Below are 20,868 nucleotides of genomic sequence, written 5' to 3' on the forward strand. Positions count from 1 at the left end.
TATATATAATTTGGTGGGTCTTAATCCCTAAAATTCCATATATTCCAGAAGTTATGTGCATTCAAAGTTAACTCTTGTAGGATCGAATATCAATATTTGGTCAAATCAAAAGTTCGTAACTCCATTTCACTTTAAGAGTTTACTATTAAAATGCTTCACCTCGAAAGCAATTAACACACAAGGTAAATGATCATGAAACATATATTCATATACAAATCATGGGATTAGAGTTTATATATGTAGGAAAGAAGGTTCAAGTTCTATCCCAAAAATGCTGGGTGTTACAGTTTTAAGTTGTAGGTTACTATTAGGGAAAAGGGTAAATGTCCAAAGTGCCTATAATAAAACACTAAAAAATTATTTTCAGTGACCACGAGTCACCCTACGACTCATAAGGTCTCATTACAAGTCGTAGCCTAGGTAGAAACATCAAGGCCTTACACCAACTACCTTACTGAAGACATATTATGACTCAAAACATCTAGTCATAATCAGGACAAAACACTTGGGGCACAACACTGGTTAGACTATGATACCGACTATATGACTCATATAGAGTGTTTACATCTCGTGACCCCCAATTCATAATCAAGGTAGTAACTTAGGCAAGCTTCACTGGACACCCTACAATTGAGGTCCTATGACCCATCAAGACACCTTACGACTCGTATGGTGAGTCGTAGGTTGGATAGTGAGTTCAAAACTCATAATTTTCTAAGGGTAAGAATCTGTGGTGTTACAAACATAGTGTTAGTATAAGGTGATGCTTACTTTGTTGGCGATAAAGTAAATGAAAAAAATAGTGGTCAGGAAAACACCCAAGAGGGTGAGGACTTTGGTAGTTATGGGAAATTGTGGGAGTTAAAGGGGATATGAATGTACCTAATGGATGAAAACTTCCCACAAAGATGTTTGGATTCAAGAAGGAGAGGTTTTGGATTTTAACCTTATGATGAGGTGGGAGATGATTAGTGAAGATAAAGATCTTTGGGATAATGAAGAATATCTTAGTGACAAGCCCAAGCCCTTGTTGTTTACTACGTTTAGCACTAGTATTTTCTAAATTAAAGAAACTAAAATTAAATAAAAAAGTAAAAATAATAAAAATAAAAATAAAATTTGAGAGACAAATGAATATGAAAAGTTTAAAAAGATTTGAAGTGTAGAGGGAAAAATTGTCCTTGTACTATACTAAAAAGGGAAAGGAGGCTAGTCTTTAAAGACCTTTGTTATTAGGGTAGGCATGTAATTTCCTGTTGTTTGTCTACCCAATGTCATTGACCTCACATACATACATCTATCCCTAGAAACTTAACATCCTCTCTGGACTTTTTCATCACCACTAAAATAAAGGAGAGTCTTGCTTTGATATCAATTCAAGCTCATAACATGCATTGTCCAGTACTTTGCTCGAATAGACTTCATAGATTTGAGCATTAGGCTAAGAAATTACCGAGCCCTAAAATGTGTATCATGTGAATTTGAACGGCTTTTCCTTATATAAAATTTTAATTTTTCTCTCGCATTCCTCATTCTAATATGGATTCACCTAATGTATGTCATGTGCGCCCTTTTTTAAATGTTAGTCAGATTTACAGCCCATCAATATATATTATTTTCTTTAGTCTACCTTGATTGTTGATGTACATATAAGAGAATGATTTTGTAACACCCTGTTTTGCTGAACTGGAATGCTACACGGTGCTCATGACCCCGAGGGATCATAAGCTAACCCATGACTGATATCTGTACCTGTATACTACAAATCATAATATAAAAATGCGGAATACATGGAACTGAAAGGCCATAAGTTTCAACTGAATACAATTCTATGGGTGAACATACCCAAAACAACTAAATCTGGACGTAAATCTAAAAGTAAATCCGAAAGCCTCTAAACTGTCTGAATAAAGAGTTGAAGGAACATATCTCCAACTAACTCCATAAAACTGAACTGAAGAATAAATAAATGAATCAAATCATATTGTCCTTGAATTAATAAGGACTCACTGTGTCTCTACGACTGGAACGCTACTGCTACTACTGGGCTGGAGCTCGTGTCTCGAAACCTATGCTGTAACATAAAAAGAAATCACCATAGCAAAAATGCGTCAGTATAACTGGAGTACTGAGTATATAAGGAAGGTAGGCTGAACATAAAGGGTTTCATTCATGAACAACACTGACTGACTAATATGAACGTGGGAGTACAAATACACATATATAGAAATTAGGACCGTGAATACGTGATAGCATGACTTGTACATGGTTTACTGATAACTGTCATGACTGTTACTGAAACTAATAACATGGACAACTATATCTAAGTCCTATATATACTGAAATCTGAAGAACTATCTGAGTTCTTTTACTAAGACTGTTACTGAAACTAATAACATGGACGACTGTATCTGACAGTCCTGTACATACTAAAATCTAAAGAAATATCTGAGTTCTTTTACTGAGATTGTTATTGAAACTGTTAACATGGATGACTGTATCTAACAGTCCTATATATACTGAAATCTGACAAACTATCTGAGCTCTTTTACTGAGACTGATACTAAAACTGTTAACATGGATGACTGTATCTGACAGTCCTGTATATACTGAAATCTAAAGAATGCCCTGAGTTCTTTTACTGAGATTGATACTGAAAATGTGGGAGTTAGTATTTAACCGACATGCCCCGTGTATGCCGTTATGGATAAGTTGGGGTCTAATCTCTGCCCCGACTGGAGGGGTGTCAATATTGCACCACTGGTAAGGACAACTGTGAGTGACCCTTATCTAGCGGGTACTCAATGAGAACGGTGGGATCCCTAAACTGACGGGTTAAGCCACCTCATCAACCCTAAGCTGACGGGTTAAGATGTCTCAACTTATGCTGGCTACGTAGTTCTGGAACATAAGGATTGCTACTAAGAATCACACCCTAAACTGGCGGATGAGTTCCCATCCTTGGGTTCACTCGGTGCTAACCTCTACTCCCATCTGAAGGACACTGAACTGAATAACTAAGCTGAACTGAATAACTGAACTGAACTAATTAGCTGAACTGATACTGATTAACTGGACTGATACTAGTGGTATTATTTAGCATAGCTAAACTAAGTTTACTAGATTCCAATGACTGATGGAAGTTACTGATATCTGACAACTGACTAAGATCATGAGATTTTCCTGAGTCACATAACTGACTGAAATCTATGGAATCATAGCTTTAGTTCGGATATCGTAAAACATGACATAGATCTAGGCGCACAACTATAGTTTTCGGGTACAAGTACTCCCAAGACTCGATGGAAGGAAACTGACACACATGACTGACTTAATCATAAGAGTAGAGTCCATAATTTATAATACATAAGTAGGGATTTCATACTAAGCATGGTTATCAACAATGTATTGAAAGGAAAGGATTTCATATCACATGGAAGTACTTACACAATCTTAATATCATGTTCGTTGCATAATCATATTGGCAACATATACTAATAGCATGGAAGTTCATGTGGATTGCATGGTTATCATGCATCTTGTTCATAAGTAGGATTTGCAAGAAAACATAGCATAATCTTATAAGAATAGTTCATGAGTATTCCAACAACATTTACAAGGCACATTAACAACATAGAAGTCATTGGAACATAAGGTATATCATGAATCCTTCACTTAGTCACAATTTAGCTATATTGCATGATATCTAGTTCCTTAGGCATTTTATCAAACACCTTACATGGACATCTTAAGCATAGGTGAATTCATCAAATTATACATCATGAACAACTAAATTTACATGTTTCCAACTCATATGATATCATGAATTCACAAAAACATATAAAGATTCCATCTTGGGAATCACCCAATATCAACAACATGATCATCAACACCCAATAATATAGAAATCATACTTTATAATGAAAAAGAGGAAAACAAGCAAGCATCAACATGGGTATGATCATATCACCACAATCAACCAAGCTTTTGTATTTTGAAGATTGATTCTTGAACTCTATGAACAAATTGAATCCATAGATGAACACTATGCATACCTTAGAAGGAAGATTCTTGATGATTGACGGAGGAATTTCCTTGAAATCGAATCTTCAAGCTTACTTATACAACCCTAGTTGTTTTTCTCCTTTAGTTATCTTGGATGATGAGCTTTGAGATGAAAATAGGGTTGCAGTATGTTTAGAAGCTATATATTTCATAGGGTTAAGTTTAGGGACGTGTAAGGAGTATTTAAAGACTTAATTACCTTTAAAATAACTCAAGACGAAGTGTTTTTGACACCTGGAATTGGCTTAGGCGGTGCCTAAGTAATCGCCTATGCTTGGGTTGGGCGATGCCTAACCAATCGCCTATGCTTGGGTTAGGCGGCACCTAACTAATAGCCTATGCTTACTGTCTCTCACGAAAATAGGCATAACTTTTCGCTCAGGTATTGGATTAAGGCGAAATTGGTATACTTGGAAAGATAATTTGATTCTCTATAATTTGGTGGGTCTAAATAAGCCAAAATACTACATTAAAATCGATTTATACTCATTCAAATATGACCCTTACAAAATCAAACACTAAAACTTGATGGATTCAAAAACTCTTAGCTTGCATTACCTTAAGTGACTCATATGAACATGCTTAATGCATTATAAGCTATCCTATCACTAGGATATTTATGGTAAGTCATGTACTCAATTATGAATCACAGGATTAGAAACATGCGGGGTATTACAGATTTGTTCACATGTAGATTGCGTGCCTCTAAAGTTCTGTTGTCCATCAATCAAATAGAGTATAATTACTGGTTGAATGAAAAAAAAGGTTTCACTTTGTTCAACAGTTTTTCTTGATAAATTGTGGTAGACTTTCCAATGAAACTATACAAATCCACAATAACCAAGTCCTAAAAAAACAAAAAGAAATGTAGGATGGTAAAGAGATAGTGGAAAAACTACACAATGCACGAGTGAGGGAATAAACAAAAAGAAAAGCAATCAATTTTCCATCTCCAGTCAAACACTGTTATAAAAAATCAAATAAAAAAAAAGTAAAGGCTCTGTCGTACCCCAACTTTTCTGACCCAAACCTTCTTCTAACAATATAAGCAATTCCATTACCACATCACCCTAGTTTTAAAAATCTAAGGATCTATCTCACCCTACGCAGCCCCGCCCCACTTGGAGACTACCCCGCCCTGCCCCGTGTAGCAGTAAACCAGCCCTACTCCGCACTCGCTACACCCCATTTCTATTCCTAATAGCTAGACGATAGAGAGATGATAACTGACTGACCATAAATTGACAAACTTCATATTAAATTACCGAGTTGTAAAAATAAAAAAATAACAGATTAGGATAGCAATAAAACTAATTTAGAAAAATTTTAAAGAAAAGAGCAACTAGACAGAACAAATATCATACCTTATATCCGTGATAGAGATAAAATAGAGAGTAGGGCAAATTATTAGCTACAATAACCTGCGGAATTGAAGAAGCAATTGAAAAATCTGCTCCCTCACTACAAAATCGATGTGTATATTGATTAAAAATGAATCTTGTCAATGACGATGCTAGAGGTGATTTGCGACTAGATTGAAAACGATGATATATGATGTACAGTACTGTATATGTATGCTAGAGGCGAGAGCTCTTAGAAGAGTACTTTTTAATTTTCGGAAAGTTAATTATTAAAATTTTGGCGCGTATTTAGTTTAGTGAAATAAAATAAAAAGTATTAAATTTTAATATTTTATTTTGGCGTTAGTTTTTCCTGCTCAAAGCTCCTAATTAAAATTTGGGTCCACTTAAAAAAAATTAGGGATCGGATTTTGTACCTTCACAATAAAATATAATATTAAGGATCGAAATTTAATCTCGTCCTAGTAAGTATACTCTGAGAGACCAAATTATTGTCTCGTCCTTGAATATTGGTCTTAAATAGACCTTTTTCTTGTAGTGATAGTCTATAATCTATAATCTATATCTATAATATATTAAAAGTGTGAAGACCCTTAGAAAAGTGATTTGAACATTTTACCCTTCATTAAAAAACTCCATAATAGACAAAAATGTCATAAGGATTTTCACACTTTTAATATATTATAGATATAGATTATAGATATAAATAAATAGTCATTTAGTTACAATACAGTCAATTTATATGATCGTGTAAAGAACTTTTCTCTAAATTTAAGATTTAAAGCTAATTCTTATTAATACATGAAAAAAAAGTTTTATATTGTTACCTATACTTTGCACATAATATTCCTTCATATGATTTGGTCATCCGAATATAGGTTATGATTATAATACTTAATTATTTTAAATTGAATAATTAAAATATTAAATTAGGATGACATGTTTAAGAATGTTGCTTGAATATGATAAAGCCCAATTCCAAATTACATTCTATTAAGGATGTATTCAGTAAAAAGGAAAACATCTTTTGAAAAATATTTTTTGATTTTCGTGTTTGATTGGCTCAAATATGTTTGAAAAGTATTTTCAGATATACTTATTTTTTTCAAATTTAAAGAAAGCGAGAGTATAGAAATTAGGAACTGGATCTCAAATCAAGGTCAAAAGTCAAGTTCTGGGTTGGGATTTCCAGTAGAGTGTCAAATTTGGTGATCGAGCTTGACGCTAGAGTGGTGTTCATGTCAAGGTCGGTTCCCAGTTTTATTTGGAGTATAGAGATAGATTTTAGGGTTTGGAATTAGTCATGATTTGGGGTATAGATCAAGTACTATGCCAGATCACAAAAAAAAAGATCTCAGGTTATGTGTCGAGTCGGGGTCAGAAGCGAGTTTTATGATTTAGAGTTGGGTTAGGGGTCGAGTCACTAGTTGTGGTGCATATTTGGATCTCATTTTGGGTCAAGAATCAAGACGCTACTTCAAATATCAAGTTAGAATCAAGTTTTAGGATTTGGAGTTGGGTCAAAAGTTTAGTCACGTGTTAGGGTACAGATGAGGTCCAACGTCGATTCTTCAAGAATTGGGATCTCAAGACATGAGTTGAGTCTGTGTTAGAATATAGATTTTAGGGTTTGGAGTTGGGTAAAGAGTCGAGTCATGAGTTGGGGTACAGAATTAGGCACGATGTCGAGTCAAGAATTAAGATCCCAGGTCATGTGTTGAGTCAAGATCGGGAGTCAGGACACAAGTCGAGGTAGAAATCTAATGTCAGGATCGGGAGTACATTTTTGTACCTTATAAAATAAATTCATATAATTTTTAATGATTATCTAATATTTTTTATGATGATTGAAGTTGATAAGAGATAACGTGCTACACACGTTCACAAAGACTAGTATATTGAAATTCTTCAAACTCTTATATTAACTTAATATTATCTATTCTTTTTTTTAAAAAAATAGTTTAAGTTAAATTTTGCGTGAATGAATTTGATTATGTATACTCCCTCCGTTTTCATTTTTACTTGACATATGTTGACTTGACATTAAAAGTAATTTATTAGTAGTTTATTTCACATAAATTAATTTTATTAATTATGCTTTGAAAATTCAAATTTAATTTATAGTATTTTATGTACTTATTTAGTGATAAGGATAGTATTATAATCAATTTCTCTTAATTTGCTAAAATGAACAAGATAAAAATAGAATTGTTTTTTTGCATAAGTGTGAAGTAAAGGAGAGAGAGTACATAATATGGTGGAATGTTTTGCGGTTAAAAGAGCCACACATGTTTAGAAGATATATGACTGCAAACTTTAAATAAAAGACAAAAGATGTGGGAATCACAAACTCAAAATAATTTCTTGTATAAGGTTTACTGGTTAAATAAAAATTTTCGTTTCACCCAAAAAAAAAATCTTGTACGCAGACAAAGAAAATAAGTGAATATAATGCACCAAAATGCACTTGGAACCATTCCAACCCCCCCCCCCCCCCCCCCCCCAAAAAAAAAAAAATCATGTAGAAACCACAAAAAAGGGTAAAATGTCCGAATCACATAAAAATAATTTACAAAAATCAAGTCATTATATTATCCACCATGAAAAATCTAATTCGTCCTCAAACTAAAGGCAAGGGAAATAGATGAATCCATGAAAATCTAGAGATTACTACCAAGCATATCGGACTCAACTTCCCAAGTATCCTTCTCTATAGGTTGATGGTTCCACTGGACCTTAACTATCGAAATATCTCTAGAATGCAACTACCTAATATCCCTGGCTAGAATAGAGACGAGTTACTCAACAAAGAACAACCTCTCATCTAACTGTACTTAATCCCAACAAATGACATGCGACTCATCTGGAATATTGTAACACCCCGAGAGTACACCCTGAGCGCCATACAGTGCTTATAGTCCTGATGGACCACAAGCTAACCCATGAGCTGGTACCTGCTATGAGCACTAAATAAAATATAATTTACATTGAAGAATAATTGATAAGCCATAACTTTTTAAATAATAAAAACTGATAGAATCTATAAATCAAAGATAATAAAATAATCAGACAACATCAAATAAAGTTTGAATACTGAATAACTGACTGTAGTGTCTGCAAGCCTCTAAACTGACTAGGTACGAGTTGATGGGACAGAACTACTGAACTAAAAGCATGGAAATAAATAATCTTTCCTCGAAATATGAGGACTTACCACTGATACAGATGATAGTCTGAGAAGTCTATGCACAATCTGGAAACAAGGCGTCTGAACCTATTATATGATACATCATATCACAAGAAAAGAGTATGCGATCAATACTTTGAATGTACTGGTATGCTAAATGAGGTAGACTGATATGCATGGTTTTATGAACATGAATAATAACTGTCTGTATACATGTACATAGATATATAACATGTAAAACTGGATAGAGTGCATGAAATCTATAGACATTAAGGATACATGAAGTCTGTAAATGCTGAGAATATGTGAAATCTGTAAATACTGAGGATGCATGACCAAGCATATAATATGTTCTTAATGTAATCTGTAAATACTAAAAATACTAAAGTCTGATAACTGAATTACTGATATCTGTATGCTATGGTCAAGAAACTGACACTGAATTACTGGAATGATTACTGGATTGAGACTGTGGGGGCTATCATTTAACCGATGTGCCCTAATGAGCAAGTTTGGAGTCCAACCTATAACCCTAGTTCGAAGGGTGTTAGTACCGTGCTATGGGTACTAACACTGGCTGTAAAGATCCACTATATTAATGTACTGTCCCAAAAGACTAAAGTTGTTAAGCCTAAACTGACGGATGATCCCTGTGAGATAGTTAAGCCTAGACTGATGGGTGACTCCTCATATCCTATGCTAGCTACGTAGTTCTAGAGTACAAGGACTACTACTAATGACTCTACCTATATGACGGGGAAATCGTCATCCCTGCACTCGCTCGGTGCTAAATCCTACTCCCAACTGAATTACGCTGGATTACTAAACTGTTCTGAGTTTAACTGACTGATCTGATAATGCTCATAATACATTCTGAAGCTATTCTGAAGATACTAAGATGAGACTAAGTGAAAAGCTATGGTTTTTGGGTATTCAAACCCCCCAGGACTCAAAAAGCGATAATAGTAAAATATTATTAAGCTTAGAGGACATAGCATGAAAGCCTTTATAAAATATTCACTCTTACAGGAATTTTATCAAACACTTGGTACTCATAACTTAAGCAAACCATGGGAATAGTATGAAACTTGAAGTAATAGAATGATTTCAAGATCAATGACACCTAATCATAATTTAATTTGATGAATAATAATAACGATAAAACATGTGGGATTTGACAACAATAATAATTTTATGTAAATATGGTGTAGAATCAATATTCATGGAGATTCATGAAAAAATCCACAATTAAAACATAATGACTTAAAAAGATTATAACTTTGTAATTTAAAATTTGATACTTGGACTCCATGGGTGAAAGAAACCCATGGATGAACACTTAACATACCTGGGTGATGAATTCTTGAGGTTTCTTGGTAAAATTCTTAAGATTTGATCTTGAATTGTGGAGGCTAGGGATTCTGTTCTTTGTAAAATTCGTTGAGTTTGGATGGAGCCATTCTGTATGGCGGAATAGAAATAGGCTGAGTGTCTGGGAGAAGGTTTATTCCAAAGTCAATTTCTCTCCCGGGAAGAACTCTGGAAAGATCTTCGGGAAACACATTTGAAAATTCATTTACTACTAGAACTAACTCAAGGCTAGGAGTCTCTGAACTAGAGTATTTGACTCAAACAAGATGGTGGATACATCCCTTGGATATCATTTTCCTTGACCTAAGGTACGAAATGAATTGACCCCTAAGCGCTGTAGCACTACCCCTCCATTCAAGGACTGGTTCATTTGGAAACTGAAAATGAACAACTCTGTTTATGCAATCAACTAAAGTATAGCAGGAATGGAGCCAATATATGCTGAGAATGACATCAAAATCAGTCATCTCTAACTCCACAAGATCAACTGAGGTGAATTTCTGAGACACTGTAACCGAGAAATTCCTGTATACACGCTGGGCTATAATAGAAATACCTACTGGGGTAGATACTGAAAAGGGCTCTGCTAAGATTTCAGGACCGACTCCAAAGTTGAAGGCTATATAAGGAGTTACAAGATAAAGAGAAGCTCCAGGGTCTTATAAAGCATAAACATGTAAATGAAATACTTGCAATGTACCAGTAACTACGTCAGGAGAATTTTTCTGATCTTTTCTGGACCGAAGAGCATATAATCTGTTTAGATGCTAACCAGTGGTAGCACTGGAATTGGCGACCTCAAAGAAGATCTAGCCTCCCTGAATGCCAAAATACACCCAGGTGTCAAAATTTTAAGCCTAACCATCTGGTTAGCCAAAGATATAACCTTGATGAGTAACAAATTTGCAATTGATTGATATCTAAATTCTTACACACTACTATGATTAAATTGTGTAAATGAGATTAATTCTCTATTTAAATGTAATTATTTCCATGGTTTGCTTGTATATAGGTAATTGGAAGAAAAGTAGAGGAGTAAATTGAAAAGGAAAGTATAAGAGCAAATTGATTACACAGGCTAGAAGTCAGAAGCAGGGATCTACCCTCAGGTACTGTAATTAAAGCATGAGGGTTGCGATCGCTCCCAGTCAAAGCCAGGTCAAATATCAGCGATCGCAAAAAAAATCACCATGATCGTGGGAGTCGCGATCATGATCATCCAAGGCCTATTGCGATAGGGAGAAAATTCTCCTAGGGCAGAATAGTCAATTCGCACAGCTGAATCCCAAGACTTAAATGGGGGAATCCACGACCCCCATAAATTTATCAAATCAATTTAAGGAAATCCACAACCCCCATTCCACTTCCCATACCCATGCACCCAATTAGTTTAAAAACTATCAATTCAAAGTAGGAATGATCAATATAAACCATATGAAAATCAATTCAACCATTAACATCCAAAAATCCTCAACCCAAATTCATAGCCAACAATTAACCACATATATGACAAGTTTAAACACATGCTTTTAGCAAAACAAGTTTTTAGGGAAGAGATACACGCTTGAGATAGTAAGAAATTTGGAGAAGAAATCACCCCTTTGAGCCCTAAATGACCAATCCTTAGAAAACACTAGGTGTTCTTGCTTAGGGATTTGAGAGAGTAATGAGTAGTTATGATGGAGTAATGGAGTGTTATGAGGTCCCTTAGAGTAATTTAGGTCCTGGTTTTAATTAGGGAATATGGGAAATAACCAAAGTACCCTCAAATAAAATGGAAAAAATTATCGTGTGTGACTACGAGTCCCGTTACAACTCATCGGACATGTTATGAGTCGCTACCACGACTTGTTGTCTAGACAGTAACTTAGGGCTCTTTTACTGGTTTGGTCACATGTCACACCCTATGACTCATGACCAGACCTTACTACATGTGGAGTCTTAGTCGTTACCAAAACAACGACTTTGGGCTATCTCACTGGTTTGGTCACGAGTCCCACCATCCGACTCGTGACCTCACCTTATGGATCATTAGGTATGACTCGTGATCAGGATAGAAAAATAGGGAGCCAATACTAGTTTGGCTAAATATAACACTATACGGCTCATATAGAGTCTTAACGACTCGTTACTAAAGTCGTACCCTAGAAAGTAAGCTCAAAACTTAGAAATTTAAGAGGAAAAATCTAGGGTGTTACATTACTCCCCCTCAAGATCATTCATCCCCGAATAAGGAGTCAAGACATCCATTAGCATGAATGTCAAATAGAAATGCAACCACAATTCCTTTAACAAAGTCAGAAATCAAAGAGAGTAAGAACACACATACCTTAAGCACGATTATCCAGTTCAAGGAATAAGAATAGATACTTGGACTTCATATCCTCTTCAGCTTCCCAAGTAGCTTCTTTAACCTTTTGGTTTCTCAATAGAACCTTTATCAAAGCCATATCCTTAGTCCTCAAACGACTGACTTGTCTATCCAAAATCTCCACCGGGGCTTACTCATAAGACAAGGCATCTGAAAAACCAACACTCTCAATAGGCATAATCAAAGAGGGATCAGTCACACACTTCTTCAACATCAAAACATAGAACACCGGATGAATAAAACCCATATTCGAAGACAACTACAAAATGTAAGCAACATACCCAATGTCCTCAAAATTAAATATGGGCCAACATAACGGGGACTGAGCTTTTCCTTCTTTACAAATCTCATCACTTCCTTCATGGGAGATGCCTTCAAGAACACCCAATCGCTAACCTCAAACTCTATTTCTTTTGGTCTCATGTCTGCATAGGGCTTTTGGTGACTTTGAACTATCTTAAGCCTATCCCTGATCACCTTCAACTTCTCTATGACTTGGTGAACCAAGTCCAGACCGAATAATATAGTCTCACTAACCTCAAATCACCCGATAAAAGATATACACCTTCTTCCATAAACCGCTTTAAAAGGAGCCATCCCAATATTAGAGTGATAACTATTATTGTAAGAAAATTAGATAAAAGGAAAATGATCCACCCAACTACCTCCAAAATCAATTACATAAGTCCTTAGCATATCTTCTGAAGTGTGAGTAGTCTCTCTACCTGTCCATCCGTCTGAGGGTGGAATATGGTGCTAAGGTTCACCCGTGTGACCAAGCCCTACTAAAATGAATGCCAAAATCAAGAAGAGAACTGGGTACCTCAATCAGAAATAATGGAAATTGGAGCACCATGCAACTTAACGATCTCCTAAATAAACAACTTAGCATAATCCTCTCCAGAGTAAGTAGTCTCACGGGAAAATAATGAGCAGACTTAGTCCATCTATCCATGATTACCCAAGTGGAATTAAATTGATTGCGAGTTTACAGAAGAACAACAATGAAATCCATATTGATCATCTCCCATTTCCACATAGGTAACTCAATCTCTTGAGATACACCAGCAGGCCTCAAGTGCTCAACCTTCACTTGCTGACAGACCATGAATTTAGCCATAAAATTAGCAACATCACTCTTCATATTGTTCCACTAATTAATCTCTTTTAAATCATGATACATCTTCATTAAACAAGGATAAATTATGTACCTTGACTCATGAGCCTCAGCCAAAATCTTTTTCCGCAGCTTATCAACATCAAGAACATACAATCTACCTTGGTACCTTAAGATACCATCACCACCAATCTAAAAAACTATTACCTTCTACTAAACCATATCATTCCTAATCTATATCAATAGAGGATTTAAAACCTACTTCTCCTTCACCTCAGCACCAAGAGATGACTTCACGACCTCTTGAAAAACCATACCTCTATTCTAGGAATCCAAAAGTAAAAGTCTAAAATTAGCGAAATAGTGAATATCCTTTACCAAACCTTATTTATCTTTATACAGATGAGATAAGATACCCATAAACAACCTTCTAAGAGCATCAACTACCACATTAGCATTACCTGGGTGATAATAAAGCCTCATATCATAGTCTTTAAGTAACTCAATCCATCTCTTTTGCCTGAGATTTAACTCTTTTTTTGTGAGCACATACTGCAGCCTTTTATGGTTCAAATAAATATCAGCATACACCCCATACAAATAATGGCAACAAATATTCAACGTAAACACCACATCCTCCAACTCTAGATCATGAGTCATATAATTCCTTTCATAAACGTTCAGTTGCCTAGAAGAACAAGCCACCACTTTACCATGTTGCATCAAGATACAGTCTAGTCGCACACGAGATGCACCATAGTAAAACTTCACTTTTTTTTGAGTCAACTTAGTCAACGGAGCAGCAATAGAAGAGAAACTCTTCACAAACCTCCTATAATACCCAGCTAAACCCAAAAAGATTTGGATTGCAGTTGGAGTCAGGGATCTAGGCCATTTCTTAACTGTGTCAACTTTTTGTGAATCTACCATGATTCCCTCACTAGAAATAACATGACCCAGAAAGGTTCACAACATTCAACCAGAACTCAAAATTTGAAATTTTAACATACAATCGTTTATCCTTAAGTGTCTACAAGAACACTCAAAGGTGATTGGCATGATCTTCCTCAATCTTAGGATACACAAAGATATCATCAATAAGAACGATCATGAACAAATCCAAAAACTATCTGAAAACCTAGTTCATGAGATCCATAAATGTAGTTAGAGCAATAGTCAATTTGAATGATATAACCAAAAACTCATAATGACCATACTAGATACGAAAAGTAGTTTTACAAATATCTACTTCCCTAATCTTCAACTGATGATAACATGGCCAAAGATTAATCTTAGAAAAATACCAATCTCCCTGAAGCTGGTGAATAGGTCATCAATCCTAGGAAGAGGATATATATAGCACCCTGAAGTTGGTCAAATAGATCATCAATCCTAGGAAGTAGATACTTATTCTTCATAGTCACCTTATTAAATTGACAATAGTCTATGCTCATTCGAAGAGACCCATCTTTTTTACACATGAATAGCATAGGAGCACCCCACGGAGAGACAGTAGGATAGATGAAACACTTATCAAGAAGATCCTTTAACTGTTCCTTAAGTTCTTTCAACTCAGTCAGAGATATTATATATAGAGGGATAGAGATAGGATGGGTATCCGATAGAAGATAAATCCCAAAGTCTATTTTCCTATTGGGAAAAATACTAGAAAGATCATTGAGAACACCTCGGGAAAGTCATTAACAAAAGGGACAAATTGTAAAAGGGGAACCTCAAAACTAGAATCTTCAACCTATACCAGATTATATACACATTCCTTGGAAATCAACTTTCAGGCTCTAAGATAAGAAATGAACCTTCCCTTAGGAACCAAGGAACTTCCCTTCGATTCTATTACCGGTTCATTAGGGAATTCGAAATTGGCCTTATAGGTCTGACAATCTAGAAAAGCTAACACAAATGGAGCAAATCCATCCTAAAGATCACATCAAAGACTACCATATCTAACTCTATTAGATCCACCAAGGTCTCTCTACCATAGAGAGACACCACACAACCCATATAGACCTTTCTAACCTTAAAAAAGTCACCCAAAGGTCTGAAATTAACTCAGGACCAAAATCAAAATGAACAGCCACATAAGGGGTTACATAAAAAAAGGTAGAACCTGGATCAAATAAATAATAAATATCACACGAAAAATGTTTCAACATACCAGTAGTGACATTAGGAGATGACTCAGATTCCTACAGATTTATAAGAGCATAAAGATGGTTTTGATTAGTGCTGGCACTAAAAGTATCACTCTTTGGCACAGGAGCTGATGAAAAAGCAACCAAAACTTTATTAGCTTTTGAAGCAATCTTAGCAGGACAGTGTCGCTACAAATGCCCTGGCTGACCACAATTAAAGAACTTATTTCTCCCCTAATCACAAACTCTATGATGCATCTGCCCATAAAAACAACAAGTGGGATAAGATAGGCCTGATTGAGCTCCACTAGCCTAAAACTGGGCATCTTGTGCCTTAAAACCACTATTAGTTTGAAAATGGCGATCAGTAGATGGATTAGGATATGGATTACTAGCGAAAGAATATGAGCCCGAGTTTTCGTAAGTCTCTTCTTGCCCTATTGCCTACCATCACTACTACTATTTTGTTGGCCTTCACCTTGCTCTGTATATCTAAACTTCTTATTCTGCCTCTCTTCTATTTTAGCTTGTTTTTATTTCCATCTTCAACCTAATGCTATACACCATAAGCCTAGAGATATCTATGTCATTACTTAGCATGATAGCTTTACACTCTAGACCCAAGTCCCGAGATAAGCCTGAAGTAAACTTCCTCATCCTAGTTCTCATGCTAGACATAATCTCTAGAGCATATCAAGATAACTGATGAAATTCAAAGCATACTCCTAAGTTCACAAACTCTTCAGCCTTAGCTTTTCTCAATTATTGAGGAAAAAAATGATCACAGAAGGCACTAGAAAACTCCTCCCATGTAGGCCACTCAGCATCATCACCCTTGACTGCTCCCACTCCTTATACTAATGATATGCCATATCCTTCAACTGATAAGCAACAAACTCCACGCCCTCCACATTAGTAGTATGTATCACCCTGAACATCTTCTCTATTTTATCAACAAACCCTTGAGGATCCTTCTTAACCTTAGAGACTATAAAGGTCAGAGGGCTCAAACTCATAAACTGGCCATCTCTAGTGGCCTCAAAAGATAAAACAATAAAACCAACATAGTCAGGATGATGAAATTGAGAAGTCACCAACTGAGCCTGCAGATAAATAGATTGATGAAATTCAACATTAGAAATGGTTTCTTAGGGCAGTGGGGCACAAACATCATTAGCCTGATGGGACTAATAGGGATCGATGGAACTCCATATTGGTAGTCAGGAGAAGGGACCCTATATCGGATCTATACTCCATAAGTAAAACTTGTTCTATCCATATTGTCCTCAGGTGGGACAGAGGATTTTCCACGAGCATCAAATCTTTAGGGAGGCATAGTCTAAAATATAAACAAATGAAATTAAAGGAGCTTTCAAGACCTTAGACTCTTTAGCTAAAAAATTGAACACTAGAAAGGGAAACAATCCTAAATGTCTTGTAGTCTCTCCCTTATTAGTGTGGCAAGCTATACACCTATAAAAGAGACTCTACTTCACACGTCTTTATGGCACCCAATGACTATGATCTTAGGGTCTGATACCAAACTTGTCACGACTCAAACTAGGACTTAGTCGTGATAGGTGTCTCAAATCTACTAAGGACTAGAGATCACCCCAATTAACCTAGCCAAACTAGAACACAATACATCTAACAGTAGATGAATTCTGAACATATAACAAGATAAAGTTGAGTTCCAAACATATAATAAGATAGATCTGAGTTTTGGACATATAACAAGATAAAACTAAGTTTCAAACATATAACAAGATAGGTAAATCAACTAAATAGGATCTAAAATCTACAATACCAATTCCATGCACATCCTTTTGTCCACTAAAAGCCTCTAAGAAACTAAACATCAACCAAGGTTGGGACATGCCTTTCGTACATAGCCAAAAACATACCAAAATAGTCTAGGATGTAAGTAAAAACAAGACCTTAAAATGAGGGCCTTCCAGAGAATGAAAGCTTACAACTTTAAAGCTGACTAACAAACAATCCAGATATCACCTACCACTATACAAGGAAATAAAAGTGTTTCTGACCCTGCATCATCTAGGGATACAATGTCTGGGGACGGTTAGCGAGGTGAGCGCTAGCATGTAACTAGGGGATGGGTAAAATAGTACCAAAATCAATTAGTCCCAAATATTCCAAAACCACACGCAATCAATCAAATACACACATATATATAAGATGTTGAGATAGGGAACAAGGCTTAGTGTGAGAGTTAAAACATTAACTTGGACTGTGTAGATTGACGGTCATAAAATAACCCACAGGCTATATCATAGAAGGCCAGAGAATCCACGGCCTTACGCCATCCATAATACATATATATATATTGTATGTCACAAGCACACATTCATCAAGACCAACCCTCACACCGGTAAATATGAGTTTCTAATATTAGACCCTCGGGACCTCTACTTTCACGGTTATCTATACAACTACCTTTAAGACTAATTAAAATACTTACACATTCTCATTCATTGAACCAATAATCATCTATAAGGTATAACCCATTGGTATCATCATACCAACTATGCCTGCAAGTTATTATCTACACGCCATTCTAATTATCATTACTTGGGGGAATCTACGTGACATGACCTGGACTAGGGCCTTGTTGTAATAGGCATCTTAGGCCCAACAAGGGCTAAAGATCACCCTGTTTCCCAAATTGACCAACCAAACACATAGCCTGTGTCAGATAAATTTCTAACATATAACAAGATAGTGTATTTGAACTCAGAGACTTTAGGATAGGTTCATGACCATGACCAACCCGAACAAGTCTAGATATCCAATACCAAACTAACAACCATAACCAACCAAAAATAATAACCAAGTCTACGTGAAAAACATAGTAGGATGGAACAATCATAAATACAGTTGAACGGTATCAGCCATAATACCAATACCAAAGCCAAGGATAACACCAATGCCGATACCGCCCAAACCAACCCATAGTAGTTCCATAAAGCCTCTATCAAAAAGTAAAACAATATTCGATTGGGACATGCCCCTGACCATAGCTAAAACAAAAAGAAGAAATAAGTCTTTCCAAAGTATGGAAGCTCACCACTTCAAGTCAACACAAGTTAATCCTAAGTCCAATCACTAAGTAGGCGGTGTAGTATGACCAAAACTTGCATCGCGTGGGGATACATCATCGAAGATGGTTAGTGGTTGGAACGCTAGAATATAACTCAAGGATAAGGATAAAATAGTGCCAATAGTTCAAAACCAATTAATTAATGCACATAACGAATGCAATACATATATATAAATACCATGCCGGGATAGGGAACAAGATTAGCATGAAATATGAAATAATTAACCTAGGTTATGTAGCATGGTCATCATAGTAGAAGAAACCCATGAGCTACATGGGCTCAGCTCTTCGATAGCTGGAAGGTCCCCTAATATGTATATCTGCACAAACCAGAGAATTTCTAAATCTGTAAATACCTATATAGGGGACTCAAACCTCCCGGCATAATCAAGGTGACTTGCGTACCATTACATGCGTTATAGGGGACTCGAACCTCCCATTCATATATTCATTTGGGAGACTCAAACTACATGGACATAAGATACCCACACCGGCTAGCACGATTTCTAGTGTTAGTCCTTCAAACTCCATTTTCATGGCCCGACTATACATCCTGCTATTAACCCCAATTTAAAACCATTATTCCACATACACAACAATTAAGCCAATTACTTACCAAAGTCATTTCGTTGGTATCATCAAACCAACACTACTTGTAATTATATCATATGCCATTACCATTACCAATCAACCATCAAATCATATGACTTTAGAACTCAAACCCATTATCTAACAAAGACACTTGTTCAATTTAAAGTTTAGGGACTCGAACCCATTGACTAATAAAGACATAAATCAAGTTAATATTTAGGGACTCAAACCTATTTAACAACCTAAACCACCAAGGTTACCATTTAGATCATTATATGGCCAACAAGGCCTTCACGAAACCATTCATCAACCATTCATATTCGTAAGTCCAATTCCTTAGTTCAAAAAACCATTGTCATGTGACTTTCATTCTCTTAGACATTTTCACAAACACTTTTAGGCCATGTTATTATCAAAACCAAAATCAATGTGAAAACCATTAAGTATAGGGTTAACCATGACCCATTTGTTAAACTACAATTACCAAGAACTTACATATGCAAACCATTACCAAAAACATGTTTAAAGATAAATTAAACCAAGAGTTAACAATATGCAACAAAAACCTCAATTTTGGTTTTCAAAATCACCATTTAAGAATCATAATCACAATTTAAAACACATGATATTTATGAACTAACAATGAGGGAAGAGTCACATGCCTTATTCAAGAAGATTCATGGAAGAAATTTGACTTTTAAGCTTCAAGATGACCACCTTTGAAGAACCCTAGCCCCAATATTCAAGAGAGAGTTTAGAGAGTGTTTTGGAGTGTTTAATCTTCCAACAGTATGTTATGCGAGGCCACAATATATTTTAAGATGTGGGGACTTGGGGGTTTTAGGGTGGGAAATGTTCGGAATACCCTTAGCTTAAAAGCTAAAAACTAACTCACAGGAAGGTACGACCATACCCCCTAAACCGTACCCTAGGGTATGAGTGGTAACCTTAGCTCATACCCTAGCACCACCTTGGTCCCCCATGCTGACCAACATATGACCACAATGGCCTGACTCATATCTTAACATATGACTGGTACCCAAAACTTGTAACCCAAGAAAAATCCCCTAGGCCAAGTGTTGAGCACCGTATGACCTAACCATATATGACTCATACCTTAACATACTTCTACTAAGGTACCTAGTCGTATCTTGGAAAAAAACCTATCAAAACTCACTTATTAACATACGACTTGGAAGACCCTAAACCTTATCCAAGCATACGACTAGTATTCTCTAACCTTATGTTCTCTAGAGAAAAAAACTCGGGAATTTCATAAGGGTCAAAATCCAAGGTGTTTCAATTATCCCTTAATTGGATCATTCATCCTTGAATGACGGGTAAGGTAAGCACAAACACAAGTTAATACATTCTCACTCATCAATCTAACCTTTAACTAAGTTAGAAAACAAATATGTAAGGAAATCAATGTTTCCTTTAACAAAGTTTGAAAATAGAAGTATATTGAAGGACATATACCTTCGGTACGAATTTAAAGGTCAGAAAATAGGAACGGATACTTGGAATTCTTGTC

This window comes from Capsicum annuum, chromosome 12 (genome assembly GCF_002878395.1).
Source record: "Capsicum annuum cultivar UCD-10X-F1 chromosome 12, UCD10Xv1.1, whole genome shotgun sequence".
NCBI classification, from domain to species: domain Eukaryota; kingdom Viridiplantae; phylum Streptophyta; class Magnoliopsida; order Solanales; family Solanaceae; genus Capsicum; species Capsicum annuum.